Raw genomic sequence first — 13,876 nt, 5'->3', positions numbered from 1 at the left:
AATTATATTCAAGATGGTATATTATACTTGCTGAAGAATTAAAGTTTAGTATTATACTGAACACAGAACTCTGCTAAAGGACTTATTTATATAAAGAGCAAAAAATTTCTCAGTTTCAGGCATGTAGTAACCTTTGCCTGAACCCAGACACCACAATCCCCTTATTTGTCCATATGTGTTGCGTTAGAATCCAAGTGCGAAACCATTGGATAATATCTATTGTTCAAGACCCAATTACTGGGCTAGTTCCCAGACAAAGAATTTTTTTTTTTTTTTGGTGAGGCAATGGGGATTAAGTAACTTGCCCAGGGTCACACAACTAGTACGTGTCAAGTGTCTGAGGCCAGATTTGAACTCAGGTATTCCTGAATCCAGGGCCGATGCTTTATCCAGTGCACCACCTAGCTGACCCCCAGACAAAGAATTTAAATTTAATACAAAAAGTACTTCTCTATTCTTGGTCAATAAAGTTCCTACTGATATAAAACTCAAGACACCAGGTGCTCCTTATCTAAACTGACCTGATCATCAAGGATATTATTGACACCTCCCCCTATTATGATAACCCCCTTGCTTATCTTTTCTACTGCTTTAAGAAAATTTTTCCTACTATATTGTAGCTCTCATTGCCATAACATTCTTTCAGGATTTTGAATTAACAGGTTCTGAGACAAAATTTTGCTGGCAGAAGTATTCAGAATCTGACTGCATGAATTTTGGGGAGATGCCATTTCAAGGAGCTTGATTTACCTATTTTCCTGAGTCTTTGGGGGGTTATTCTAGGCAGGAGTGATGCTTGAAGAAATGGTGAGGATTTTAAAAATTAAACTCTTCAAAGAAGCCCGTATTGGGGGAGAAACTCAGGGAAGGAGGCTCTGGAGGTCAAAGGAAATGGGAGGTGATTGAGCCTTAAGGCAGTTGCCTTAATCCACTGGGGAAGGTGGAACCTGTAACCAAAATGGTGGTTATTGTTTGATCATTGGATAACTAGGTTTCTGGTATGTACGCTGAATAGTAAGGATTCTTTTTTCAGGTATGAGATGGACTAGATGGTCCCTGAGGTCTCTTCCAACTCTGAATGTTTGTAATTCTATTGCTTTACCTTGTTTCAGTCAGCATGTATTTTGTTCTTTTGAATGACTATAATATTTGCCAATTTCTTGGCAATATTATGTTGTTGATTTAAATATTTAAAGATATCAACTCAATAGTGATTTAGCTACATTCCTACATATTTTCATATGTTGTTTTTATATTCCATTTCTTTTTCCTATACATGCTTATTGTTTCTAAAAGGTAGTGTTCTAATTAAAAGTTAGCTTGATGGAAAATATATTGACAACTCAAATACTGCACTGGTAACCTAGGAAATAATTTTTTAAAAAAATTTTAGTGGGGCAATTGGGGTTAAGTGACTTGTCCAGGGTCACACAGCTAGTAAGTGTTAAGTGTCTGAGGCTGGATTTGAACTCAGGTACTCCTGACTCCAGGGCCGGTGCTCTATCCACTGTGCCACCTAGCTGCCCCGGAAATAATTTTTTAAAAGACCTTGAGAATGGATACAGCACTGGCCCTGGAGTCAGGAGTACCTGAGTTCAAATCCAGCCTCAGACACTTAACACTTACTAGCTGTGTGACCCTGGGCAAGTCACTTAATCCCAATTGCCTCACTAAAAAAAAAAGAGAGAGAGACCTTGAGAAAGATTTCTAGTACATTAGCCAAATCTTTGCAAACTCTTTGTGAGAACATGGACAAGGACTCACACGTTGAGAAAACAGAGATAGCTAGGTTTCAGTTGGTACTGAATAAGAACGCACACAACAACAACATCAAGGATTTGCTTAAGAAAATAGAAAATTTATTTTTTAATAAAAGGTTTATTCAAATTATTTTGGGGGGACTCCATTTAGGTCTTTTTTCTTTTCTTCTCTTTACATTCTCTTTTACATTCTTTTTTATAAGCACTGGTCTACTGGGAAGGTGTAGAAATAAGAATATGGGGAGGAAATTAGATTACATAAAAATAAAAGATATCAATTAGTTTACATTGTTCATTTTTATTTCTTTAAAGCATAATGTCTTAAACTTGTCTTTCTGAATAGACTAATTCCAATAATTTGAATCTAATATTTCTTTTTCTCCAGACTGAAATAATTTTTCTTTGAAATTTTTGATTTTGAGAAAATAAATTTCTAATTTGTACTCAGTTTTCTACATGTAGCTGTGCAATTAATTTAATTCAGCACTCTCTTCAAATTGTTTTAAAAGTTGGATTTTATTCAATATTTTGAGAAGAAAATTCTGTAAAACTGACCAGCACATTAAGAACAAATCTGACATTATATACCATCTTCCACCTAGATAGAGCCCCTATTTCTGCAAAGGTAGTCTTTTCATATCTCTTCTTCAAGGGCAAAATTGTTTCGCAACATTCATTTTCAAATAAATTATTATTATTCTTTCCATATCCATTATTATTGTCCTTTATGAATTGCCATCTTTGTTCACCTTACTTCACTTTGCATCAGGTCATATAAGTCTTTCCATACTTCTTTGCACTCCTTATATTCATTATTTCTTACAGCACACAATTATATCCTATTATATTCCTGTACTGCAATTTGTTGAATCATTTCTCAATGAGTAGCTAATGCTTTCCTACCACATGTAAATGTTGTTATAAATATTTTGATCTATATGGAGTCTTTTTGTCAATGACCTTCTTGGGGGTAAATGCCTAGCAGTAGAATGTTAGAGTCAAAAGTTATGGATATTTTATTAACTTTATTTGTATAGATTCTCCTCCCCTATTCCCTGCCCAACCCCCATTCTCCCCCCTCCCCCACCAAGGCTGTATTCATGCACAATTCCACCAACAGTGGATTAGAATGCTTGTCTGTTCATAACCCCTCCAACATTGACTATTTCCATTTGGGGGCATCTTTGCTGGTCTTCTATGTGTGAAGTAAAACTTAGGAGTTGTTTTTATTTGTATTTCTCTTATTCTTGATTTGGAGCATTCTTTCATTTATGTGTTATTAATTTGTAATTCTTTCAAGAATCTAGTTGATGTCCATTAACCTCTCATCTATTGGGAAATGATGTTTGATCTTGTATAGTTCTGTTACATGGTTATATGTCACGGATACCAACCTCTGATCTGAGAAATTTCACACAAGATGTTTCCCCAACCACTCCATTTAATTGGTCCTTTCTTAGCCTACATGCACTGATTGTGTTTTCATAAAAGGTTTTTTAAATTATCTTTTGTAATTTTTTCTATCCTTAAAAATTCATTTACTTATAGCTGTAAGTATATGATCTGCTTCTTTTCTAATTTTTTGTTGAATAATATTTAGATGACATCTCCATTTTGAATTTATTATGGAGAACAATGAAAGTCATTGGTCTCTTGAGAAAATAATGGGATTTGCCAACACCCAAAGGCCCCACCTGGAGACAGATTTGGATTGATTGAATTGAGTGAGAGTGATTAAGCCACACCTGCCTGGCCCTCAAGAGTACTCAGATCTGCCATTCCCCCCCCCCAGCACATACATACACACACACACACAAACACACACACACACACACACACACACACACACAAGAACTCCTAATTTACTAAAGGAAGTTAACTAACTTAAGACCACCTTCAAATCATGTCAATCAATGGACTTGAATGCTACCAGCCAATCAGCTTGAATCAGTGTGTGGTGACCACCTATCATCTGGACTGCAGGAAGCTTTGGGTCTCACAGGAATAGGCTCTTTCTCTTTGTTGCTGGAACCTCTTGGTGGTGGTGGCAGAAGAACGGGGCCAGGTTGAAGTCTGATCTCTCTCCTCTAAGGTGGGTAGGCTTTGTTATATTTCTGAACTCCACATGTTTTCTCTTTTTCACTAATAGATGATTAATGCCATACTTGGTGCTAAGGCTTCTAATTTATAAGTAAACCCTAGCTAGTGTAATGATTGGAGTGATGCCACCTGCTGGAGAGTTACTGTAGGAAAGCTCTGCCATGAGGAGAAGGCATCTGAGGGCAAGCAAGCCATGTGGCTTTTCCTTGGTGTCAGGAAGTGATGTTTGCTCATGAGTACTGTCTATCAAAGCTACCAGCCAATTAGCTTGGAGCTGTGTGTGCGCGAGTGGATGGGATATTCCTAGTTTCACAGGAGGCTTGTGGGATGAAGGAGGTGTGGTTCTCTCTCTTTCCTCAGGACTCTCATGGAGAGCAGAGCAGGAGACACTGGCTCCCTGAGATAGACAGCTGAATCTAGGCCTTTCTCTTTCTCTTCACCAAATTCTTATTCTCCTTAATAAATGCTTAAAAGTCTAAACTCTTGCTAAAGCTTCTAATTTAATGGTGACCACTCATTAAATATTTTTGACAGTATAGCTAGAATTTTAGCCCTTACACTAGTTTTTCCTTTTGACCACATGTTAGATTTTACTCATCACCATCTAAGCCTAATTTCTGCCAGACTGATTTCCAGTTTTCTCAGCAATTATTAGCAAAAAGGGAATTCTCTGTAATGCAATTTAGGTTTTGGAATTTATTGAATATTAGATTAATGTGATTCATTATTTCTGATTCTCCTTTGGCTAGTCTGTTCCATTGATCTAGTTTTCTATTTTAAAAAAATACAAAACATTTTTTTATGATTGCTAATTTATAATATAAATGAGGTTATAGGTTAAATATAGGTTAAAATCTGAAAGTGCTATTCTCCATTCATTCCTACTTTGCATTATTCCATTTTCCCTTATTTTTTGTTCCTTCAGTTTGTTATTATTTTATCTAGCAGTATACATATATTTTTGATAGTTCAATTGGGATAGCATTAAATATTTCAATTAACTTTGGCAGTATTGTGATTTTTATGATGTTGGTCTAGGCTAGTCATAAAAAATAAATATTATTCCAAGTATACAAGTTGCTCTTTGTTTCTTTAAGGAAAAAATTGTAATTAAATTATTCAAGTACTGAGTATACTTTTGCAGATCAACATAATTTCACTTAAAGGCAAGATGTGAGGATTAATCCATGATATTTCTGGCCTATCCCTTCACTATTCCTATTTTTCTATTTAATTTCCATTTGCATGCTTATCTCTTTGTATGCTTTTACAAAAGACATTTTTAATGATACCTCTTATTGTTTTGTTGCTGAAAGTTGGTGGTTTCTCTCTTTTCTGTCCCCTTTCTGGAGGGAGGGGGTAGTTTGTTTTCTTTACCTGTGACTTCCTTGGTTCCTGTACTTTATTACCTTTACTGTATTTCTGTTGTTTGGGGTGTTTGTAAAGTAAATCATCTCTTTAGGCCTGGTTTTCTTTGTAGAAATTCTTGGAATGCCTCTGTTTTGTTAAATATCCTTTTTTTTTCATTGATGGTTAGGCACAAGTTTGCAAGGTATGTTACCTGAGATAAGTTCTTGAGCTCTTTTGCATTTCAGAACATGTTATTCAGTTCCCTCCTATTTTTTCTGGTAGGTGCAGATTAGTTTCATGTTATTTGAATTTCCTTGCCCTTATATTTGAAGGTCTTTTTTCCTGGTCAGTTTCAGAATTTGTTGTATATAATTGAAATTAATAAGCTTAACCACTATATGTCTAGGAGTTTGCAGTATAGAGTTTTTTTTCTTTTCTGCAGGTGATCTGTGAATTGTTTTAATTTGATATTTGTGTTTTATGTTTGGAAGTTCTTGAGTATTTTCTTGTATTATTTCTTGTATAATGATGTTCAGATTCTTTTGATTTCATAAGTTTTCTGGGAATCCTATCATACTTAAGTTTTCTCTACATATCCTGTTTTCAAGATCAAAATGTTTTGCTTGTTTAGATAGCATGCTTTCTCTTACTATTATTACTTTTTACTTCTCTTCTTCCAAATTGCCCTTCATTACTGTATATTTTTATTCTGAATCATGTGTTCTCTCTTTTGTTTCTTTGGTGACGTTTATCACTTTGGATTCAAGTTGTTGTTTTCTATTCTGCCAATTACTTCTGCTGTGCAAGTCAAAGTCTGCTTTTACAATTCTTATTTATCTTATAAACCATTTAGGAACATCCTGCTGTAATCTCATGTTTGTTGTTTTGTTTTGTTTTGTTTTTTGTTGGTGGTGGTGGTTTGTTTTGTTTTGTTTTGTTTTGTTTTGTTTTGTTTTGTTTTGTTTTTGTTTGTTTTGTTTTTTCGGGGCATTGAGGGTTAAGTGACTTGCCCAGGGTCACAAAGCTAGTAAGTGTCAAATGTCTGAGGCTGGATTTGAACTCAGGTCCTCCTGAATCCAGGGCTGGTGCTTTATCCACTGTGCCACCTAGCTGTCCCCCCTCCCCCATCTCATGTTCTTGAGAATCCACAGTGTTCTCTGCCTCATCAAGTATTGATTCATTTTTCTTTCTCTTGCAGTATTTATTCATAGATATGTGGGCTTGATTAGATAATCTCTGGTTCATCTCCCCTCTTGGTTTATCTGCTTGTGCTCAACTTTTTTACCTGAGTTTTCTTCAGGAGATCACTGGTAATTATAATCATTTTTTTCCTTATTCTAGTTCATTCACTTTTATTCCTTAGCCTTTGATGGCATTCTCTCTAAGGATAATACCTCACACCTGCCTCAATTTCCTTCTATGCTGAGGTCTCTGTCTTCTGTTTGTGTTCTCTGGACTGATATTTTGTTGGGTCAAGAATCTGTAAAGGATTTAGTATTTCTGCCTTTTTATTTTGATTTCTCTGCCCTTAGTCAATTTTTGTTCCATGGAGTGCTTAGATATATTTTTTGATCCCACTTGGAAGATGGTGTTTTAACTCTAGTTTTTCATGGCAATTTGTCCAATTCTATATTTAGTTTTCATTTAGCTTTCTGTTTGATTTATCTATCTCTGAGTGAGGAATGGTAAGTCTTCAACTAACTTTGTATTGCACTTTATATCCTCTTGCAATTAAATTCATTTTCCTCTGTGTATTTAAATACTATGCCACTTGGAGCACAAAAGTTAAATATTAATATGACTGTTGTATATAGTTTCTCTAAGCACAATGTAATTTCCTCATTTTTTATATTGTGAATTTTTAGTTTTTTTTTTTACTTTTCTCATAACATCATTGCAATTTCTGCTCTTTTGGATTTACTAGATACATAGCAAATTCTGTTTCAGCCTCTCATTTTTATTCTATGTATGCCTTTGTTTTTTAGACATCTTTCTTATAAGCAATAGATTGTATAATTTTGTTTTCTTATCCAGTCTGTCACTCTTTCATTTCAGTAGCTTGTTCAATCCATTCACATTTAAAGTTAGGAAAATTAGGTTTTTGTTTTCCTCCATTTGTGTCCCTAGTCTCTATTCTTTCTAAATTGTTATTTTTGTCTTCCTTTATGTCAATACTTTGTCCTTTTGATTAGTCTGACTTATTCTATTTTAACATGACCATGTGCCCTCGGGCTCCTTTTCCCTAAATCTCAAATACCCTTTCACTTCTCAAACTTTTCCCAGTTTGGGAGTTTTATTTAAATCGTTGGTCTACTTTTTCTTCTCTTCCTTTTATTTCATTTGTAATTCTTCCCTTCTAATTTCCCCTCTAAGTTAAATGGTTAATTCATATTCCCCCTTTCTTTCCTCTCCAACTCCTTGTTAGTGCTCCCCCCCCCCATTTTTGTATCTTTGTCTAAGAAGGACATCTTTACCTATTCTAAACTTTATTATTTGAATCCTGGTATGTATACTTATTTCTTCTTCAGCTAATTTGTGTTCCTCCTGTATTTAAAACTTCTAAAGTACCAAGTTTGAGTTCCTCCTCCTAATCAAGTTCTGTTAATTTCTTAGCAGATCTTGCCTTATGCACTCATCTTTCTGTTGTGCCTCACTCTTAGAAATACAAAGTCATGAATGTGATAAGTATAGAAGCATTGCCCCATGATAAACTCTCATCCTGTTGGTTCATCTCTAATTATTCTCTCACATAGTACTTCTTTGCGTGGGTTTTAAGACTTAGTGGGAACAGAAAAAAAATACCATCATGTGTTATATGATTAAGAATCTCTCTATTCAAGTCTATAACTTGTGGATTATTTTTTGCTTGATTTATAATACTCTTGTTACTGAGGTGTTAAAATCTCACATTATTGGTTTTTCTATCTAATTTTTTCTTGTAAAACTCAGAGAAAGAACTAATAGTATCTGAAAATAGATGGAACCAAATTAAAAAAAAATTTTTTTCCTCTTTGACAATTCCTCAATCTGAAGTTTTGGGGGGTTTTTGACTGTTTTCTCTCACAACCTAGCTAATGTGGGAATGTTTTCCATGATTACTCATGTATAACTTATTTGGAAATGCTTGAGTTCTAGTGGGTAGAGGGTGGGAATGGAGGAGGAAGAGAGGTTGGAACACAAATTTTTTAAAAATTGATGTTAAAATTTGTTTTTACATATATTTTGGAAAATAAAATTTTATTCAATTAAAAAAAAAACCTCAGCAACTCACTTTTTAAAAATAAATTTAATTACTAGACCATTAGATGCATAGATACCACCAAAAGCACGGGTGTTCAATATTGCTATCCTGATTGTCAGTGGTATCTTGCAGCATGTTTTTTAATATTTATCTCTCAATATTTTCTAATTTAAATTTAGTTTTATATAATATTATAGCTCTGGATTTGTCTAATTCTTAATCTATAGAACTTTTCATGTTAAATTTGTTGAATATAGATGGTCATATTTTTAAAAAATCTTCAATAAACTCTTTCCATTTTATCTTTTGATATTGAAGGTTATGATTGTTACATTTCATTTTCCTCTCTTATCCTTAACTATATTATCCTCTTAATCAATAGAAAAGTTATGAACTGTTTTATTTCCCTAATTTTTAAAAATTCCATTCTTATGTAGACACAGAGATACATCACCCAGTCCCACAACCAGAGTACTAAAATGTTTCACCTCCATATGTAGAGACACTAATACATACAAATGATTGCTCTAGACAATACCAGTTCCTTTCTTTACCCACAAAATCAAATATTAATTAATCTACACATTCACATCCTGAATCACAAATCCAGCTTTCAATCCAAATGACATTGTCATTGAATGTGTTGATCAAATCAATGACTTTGTTGCACTGATGTTTGGTTATGGCAGTTCTAATGGGGAAAACAAGATTGCTATGGGATGATAGATTTAGAGCTCATTTTATAATCGAGGTAATTTTGATTCCCCTTTCCAAATCTTACCACTCTGAGGAAACTATAGACCATAATAGCCTACTGTTATTTCATATTATTTATGTCAAATATCCACAGAATCTCTCTCTACACCTATCCCTCCACTAATGCTGGCTTTTGAAGATCTTAAGAACCCATCTTGTTAGTGTTTGTTCATCTGAGATATTTTTTTTAATGGCATTTACAATGAACTTCCCTTAAAAGGAATTTAATGTTGAAAAGCATGCCCATGAGGTGGTTAGGTGGCACAGTGAATAAAGCACCAGCCCTGGATTCAGGAGTACCTGAGTTCAAATCTGGCCTCAGACACTTGACACTTACTAGCTGTGTGACCCTGGGCAAGTCACTTAACCCCCATTGCCCTGCAAGAAAAAAAAAAAGAAAGAAAGAAAAGAAAAGCATGCCCAGGTACTTGCTTCAGCAGAACATATACTAAAATTGGAATGATACAGAGATTAGCATGGCCCCTGTGCAAGGATGACACTCAAATTCATGAAGTGTTCCATATTTAAAAAAAGAAAAGAAAAGAAAAGCATACACAGACTTTTACTGGTTTCCTTGATTTGCATATGAAAGGTTCCCACCTGGACTTTGTTTTTATGCCTTAATTTGGTTCCTGGGTATATTTTCTTTCAAGGGTCACAATGATTTTCTACTCCTATAGAAATGTTTTAGTATGTCCTGGGGAATAAAACAATTTCTTTTCTTCCTTCAAATATTCCTACTTTTGTCTGCTGGAAGATTCTGGGATGAAACTTTAGCTCCCCGACTTTCTATACAATAGGTTTTAGCTATTTTTGTCATTTCCTGCCTTGGGTGAATGATCCCATATGTTTTGAATCACAATCCTTTAGTAAATGTTTTTTTTTTCTTTTCTTCTTAGCTGCTTTCAAAATTCTCTTTGAGTGAAGTAAGTTTTGGAGATTGACAATGTGTTTGGAATTGAAATGGACATTTCTCTAAGCTGATGTATTCTATCTGCATACTGATTTTAATAGTCTGATAAATGTTTTTGCGTTGTTTTCTTAACAATAGCCATTAGATTCTTGCTTTATTTATGTTTTCTAGGAATTAGGTCTGATGAATTCATTTTGTGAGTACCGTCCTCTACTGCCATAATTTTATTTATATACTTAAGAGTTATTTATATACTGTAAGAGTTCTTACAGTCATTTTATTTTTTTTCTGCTTGCCCTTTCAGTATTGCTGATTTGTCTTCCAGGATAACATTTTTATTTCTCATTTCTTCCATATTGTTGCTGAAATTTTCAACTTATTTCTCCATGTTGTTGACTTATGTAAAAATTTGTCATGTTCCATTTTTATCAATAAATCTCCCATTAGAAATTTAAGATCTTTCTTTTCTTTTTTCCTTTCTTTTCTTTCTTTCTTTCTTTCTTTCTTCCTTCCTTCCTTCCTTTCTTTTTTTTTTTGGATGGGACAATGAGGGTTAGGTGACTTGCCCAGGGTCGCACAGCTAGTAAGTGTCAAGTGTCTGAGGCTAAATTTGAACTCAGGTCCTCCCAAATCCATGGCCAGTGCTTTATCCACTATGCCACCTAGCTGCCCCCAATCTTTCTTTAGCCATGTCAGGTTCTATTCAATTTCCTTTCAAGTATTTATTATCTGATTTAATGTGTTTTGTTCTAAATTCATCACTATTTCAGAGTTCATTGTTGATATTCATTTATTATTTTGTTATTCTGGAATTTCCTTCAAAATATATTCATGATTATTCTTATCTCTGGAATGTCTTTTGGCTTCTTCAATTCTTTTTCCATTTCTTTTGCTTATTTAAGAGTCTATTCTCCCTTAAAATTTTTTGATTCTTCCTCTTTATCCCTTCCCACTTCTTTTTGTCATTTTCATTTTAGGGATATTCCTACCTCCATATTTTTTGTTGGAAATATTAGGAACCTGGATCATTAATTATTCTACCATCTTCTAAGAACTTGTTAATTTTTATTTCAGTTTACTACAGCTTCATGAATTTATATTTTTAAGACTTTAGGTGGTACTATGAATTAGTGAGAAATTATAACTAATATGTTCTTGGTTTGAATGTAAATGCAGCAATTAATGATCTTCATATTTCAAGTGCCTAAGCTGACTTATTTACATTAATTAGAAAATCTTTTCTTCATAAACATGAGGGTCAGGGGTAGGATTAAGTCCCATTTTGAGGATTTTCCATGACTCCTGGTAATAGTACTCTACTCATCTTATTAGCTAATCAAGCATCATTTTTGGCTTCTCTTCACTCAATCCATTCTACAAAAAGGAACCTGATTTGTAATGTTTGTATTGTCGTCCAGGAAAGGAAAAAGGAGAGTTGAGTGAAACTATTCAGGATTCATATTCTATTACTAAATAGCAGTCACTTTTCCATTTACAGTCTCTTAGTCTGTCATTTCAATTGTCTCAATGAGAACTTCAAAGCAGAAAATGATCCAGGAAAGGAGAGAGAATGGTAGATACCTTTGTTATCCCTTCCCTCTTGGGTATCAAACATTTATTGTCCCTTGACAATTCAGTAAGGGGTTCTAATGAGTTCTTCAGAATTAGAATGGGATTTTGGCTCTCCAGTTGCAACTTCAGTAGGAACATAGATATTCTAATTTTCCTGCTTTGGATTTATCATTTTTAGACAGGAGGAAGTTGAGCAACTAACAAGCAAGCCATAATATTATGGGATTTTCAATGGTTTTCCAGAGGCCTTTATGAAGACTTCAATCCAGTCAATACACAAGAGTCCTCAATAACAGACTTTCACCTACCCTACTCCTCAAATATCTTTTAAATAAACTTTAAGAAGGCTTGGGTCTATCATCATTCTAAACCCACCAAAAGCAGGACAAATGGGCTATCTCTGCTTCCTATATACATGTAAAAACTACGAAGTTAGGAGTAATTTGGAGGTTCAATCTGTATTTGGGTATATTTGTAAATTATCTTGTACCATTCACACAGACCTGTGAGAAGAAAGAACTATGAAATATCCCTCCAATCAGTGTGGGCCTTACTTTGCTCCAAGTCACTGACAAAGAATCCACTGAGAAGGAATCAACCCTCATGTTAATTTACAGAGGAGCTAGCCCCTATTTCCTGACAGAAGGTAGCAAAAAGTATATCAAGGGTGACAACTTCAGATTCATGGAAGCCAGGAGCTTCTTTTCCCCTCACAGGGCTGCTACCCAAGCTTCCTTATTGTAGAAGCTCCCAGTGAGCTCTAGATAAAATTTTATCTAGTACAAGATAAAAGAGGTTTTCCATATGTAACTGCTTTATGAGGACATGGAGATAAGACACGATTAGGAAAAAGAGGAGAAGACCAAGCATAAATTTTTAAAAGGCCTTTCTTTTAATTCATATTTCCCCAAAGCCCTGATGACATAAAAGTAGAAGGAAAGAAAATGACATGAAGATATTCCATACCATGAAGAACATGAGTCTGAAAGGAATGCAAACATTTTACATTGTTTTATTTATCTTTTTTCTAGTTAAGAATTCTTCCTCTAGCCACAACTGTGAAGAATATACTTTTCTAATTTCTCTATTTTCATGGAGTTTTTTATATTTTTATAATTTATTAGGGATTCATTGTAAGCATATTTTTTAAATTTTTGCCTAAATCTAATTTTTTTTGGTCAGATTGATTTTCAGTTTTTCCAGCAGATGTAATGAAATAAAGAGTTCCTTCCCCCATTGTTTGTAGTTTTTTGTTTTCCCAAAACTCAATAGATTATTATGAATGTTTGTTTCTAGACTCTTATTTATATAATATGTTCTACTTTTTAACTTTTCTGAGTTTTAGCCACTGTTGGCTTTAATTATTAGGTAGTATTCTTTTATATCTAAACAAAATCTGTCTCTGAGAATTCCAATAATTACTCCTTATTTTGTCCTCTGGGGCCAAGCAGAAGCAGTCTAGGATAATGTGACATTAGATCAAGAGTTGGAAGGGATATCAAACGCCACCTAATTCCATTTCCTCCTTTTATAGGTGAAGAACCTGAGACCTAGAGAGGTAAAGTTTACATAAATAGTGAGTGATCCCTCATCCACATGAGAGATTTTCAAATCCTAAAAGAGAGCCCTAATGTCACTGCAAACTTTTCTCCTTTTCAGAGTAAACATCTCCACTTCTTTCAGTTGATCTTCATATAGGATACTTTCTAGGACCTGTGCCTCCCCAGTTGCCCCATCTTTGAACATGTTTTTCTTTGCAAACCTAAAATATGGCACCAAGACTGAACCCATTTTTCAAAAGTTTAATTTACTTTTTCAATGAGCAAAAATGTATTTCCTTTCCTGACCATCTTCCCGTCTGTACCACCCCCTCCCTGAAAAATACTAAAACCCTTGTACCAAATATTAATAGTCAAACATAATACATTTCTTTACTGGTCATATGAAAATACACATCTCATTCTGCATCTTTAGTTCATCATCTCTCTGTCAGGAGCTGAGACTATGCTTCATCTTTAATCCTCTAGAATCATAACTAGGTGCAACCGTTTTGTTCATTCAGTCAGTGAAATGCTTTAAATACATGAGTGAACGAAAAAGCATTTACTCAGTGCTTACTATGTGCCAAGAACTGTGCTAAGCACAGAGGATGCCAAGACAACCAAGAGCAGAAAGACCTCACCC

The 13,876-nt window shown here is 34.3% G+C and overlaps 1 non-coding gene across 1 annotated transcript; it reads left to right on the top strand.

The window, feature by feature from the left end:
• The first annotated feature begins 9,631 nt into the window (after positions 1 to 9,631).
• Positions 9,632 to 9,735, top strand: LOC122744905. Its single transcript, XR_006355239.1, has one exon. It is a non-coding gene; the product is annotated as a U6 spliceosomal RNA (small nuclear RNA).
• Positions 9,736 to 13,876: the final 4,141 nt, after the last annotated feature.

This window comes from Dromiciops gliroides, chromosome 2, assembly GCF_019393635.1.
Source record: "Dromiciops gliroides isolate mDroGli1 chromosome 2, mDroGli1.pri, whole genome shotgun sequence".
In the NCBI taxonomy this organism is placed as follows: Eukaryota; Metazoa; Chordata; class Mammalia; order Microbiotheria; family Microbiotheriidae; genus Dromiciops; species Dromiciops gliroides.
Note: the sequence above shows the minus strand (reverse complement) of the source record. Positions and strands in the feature narration are given on the sequence as shown.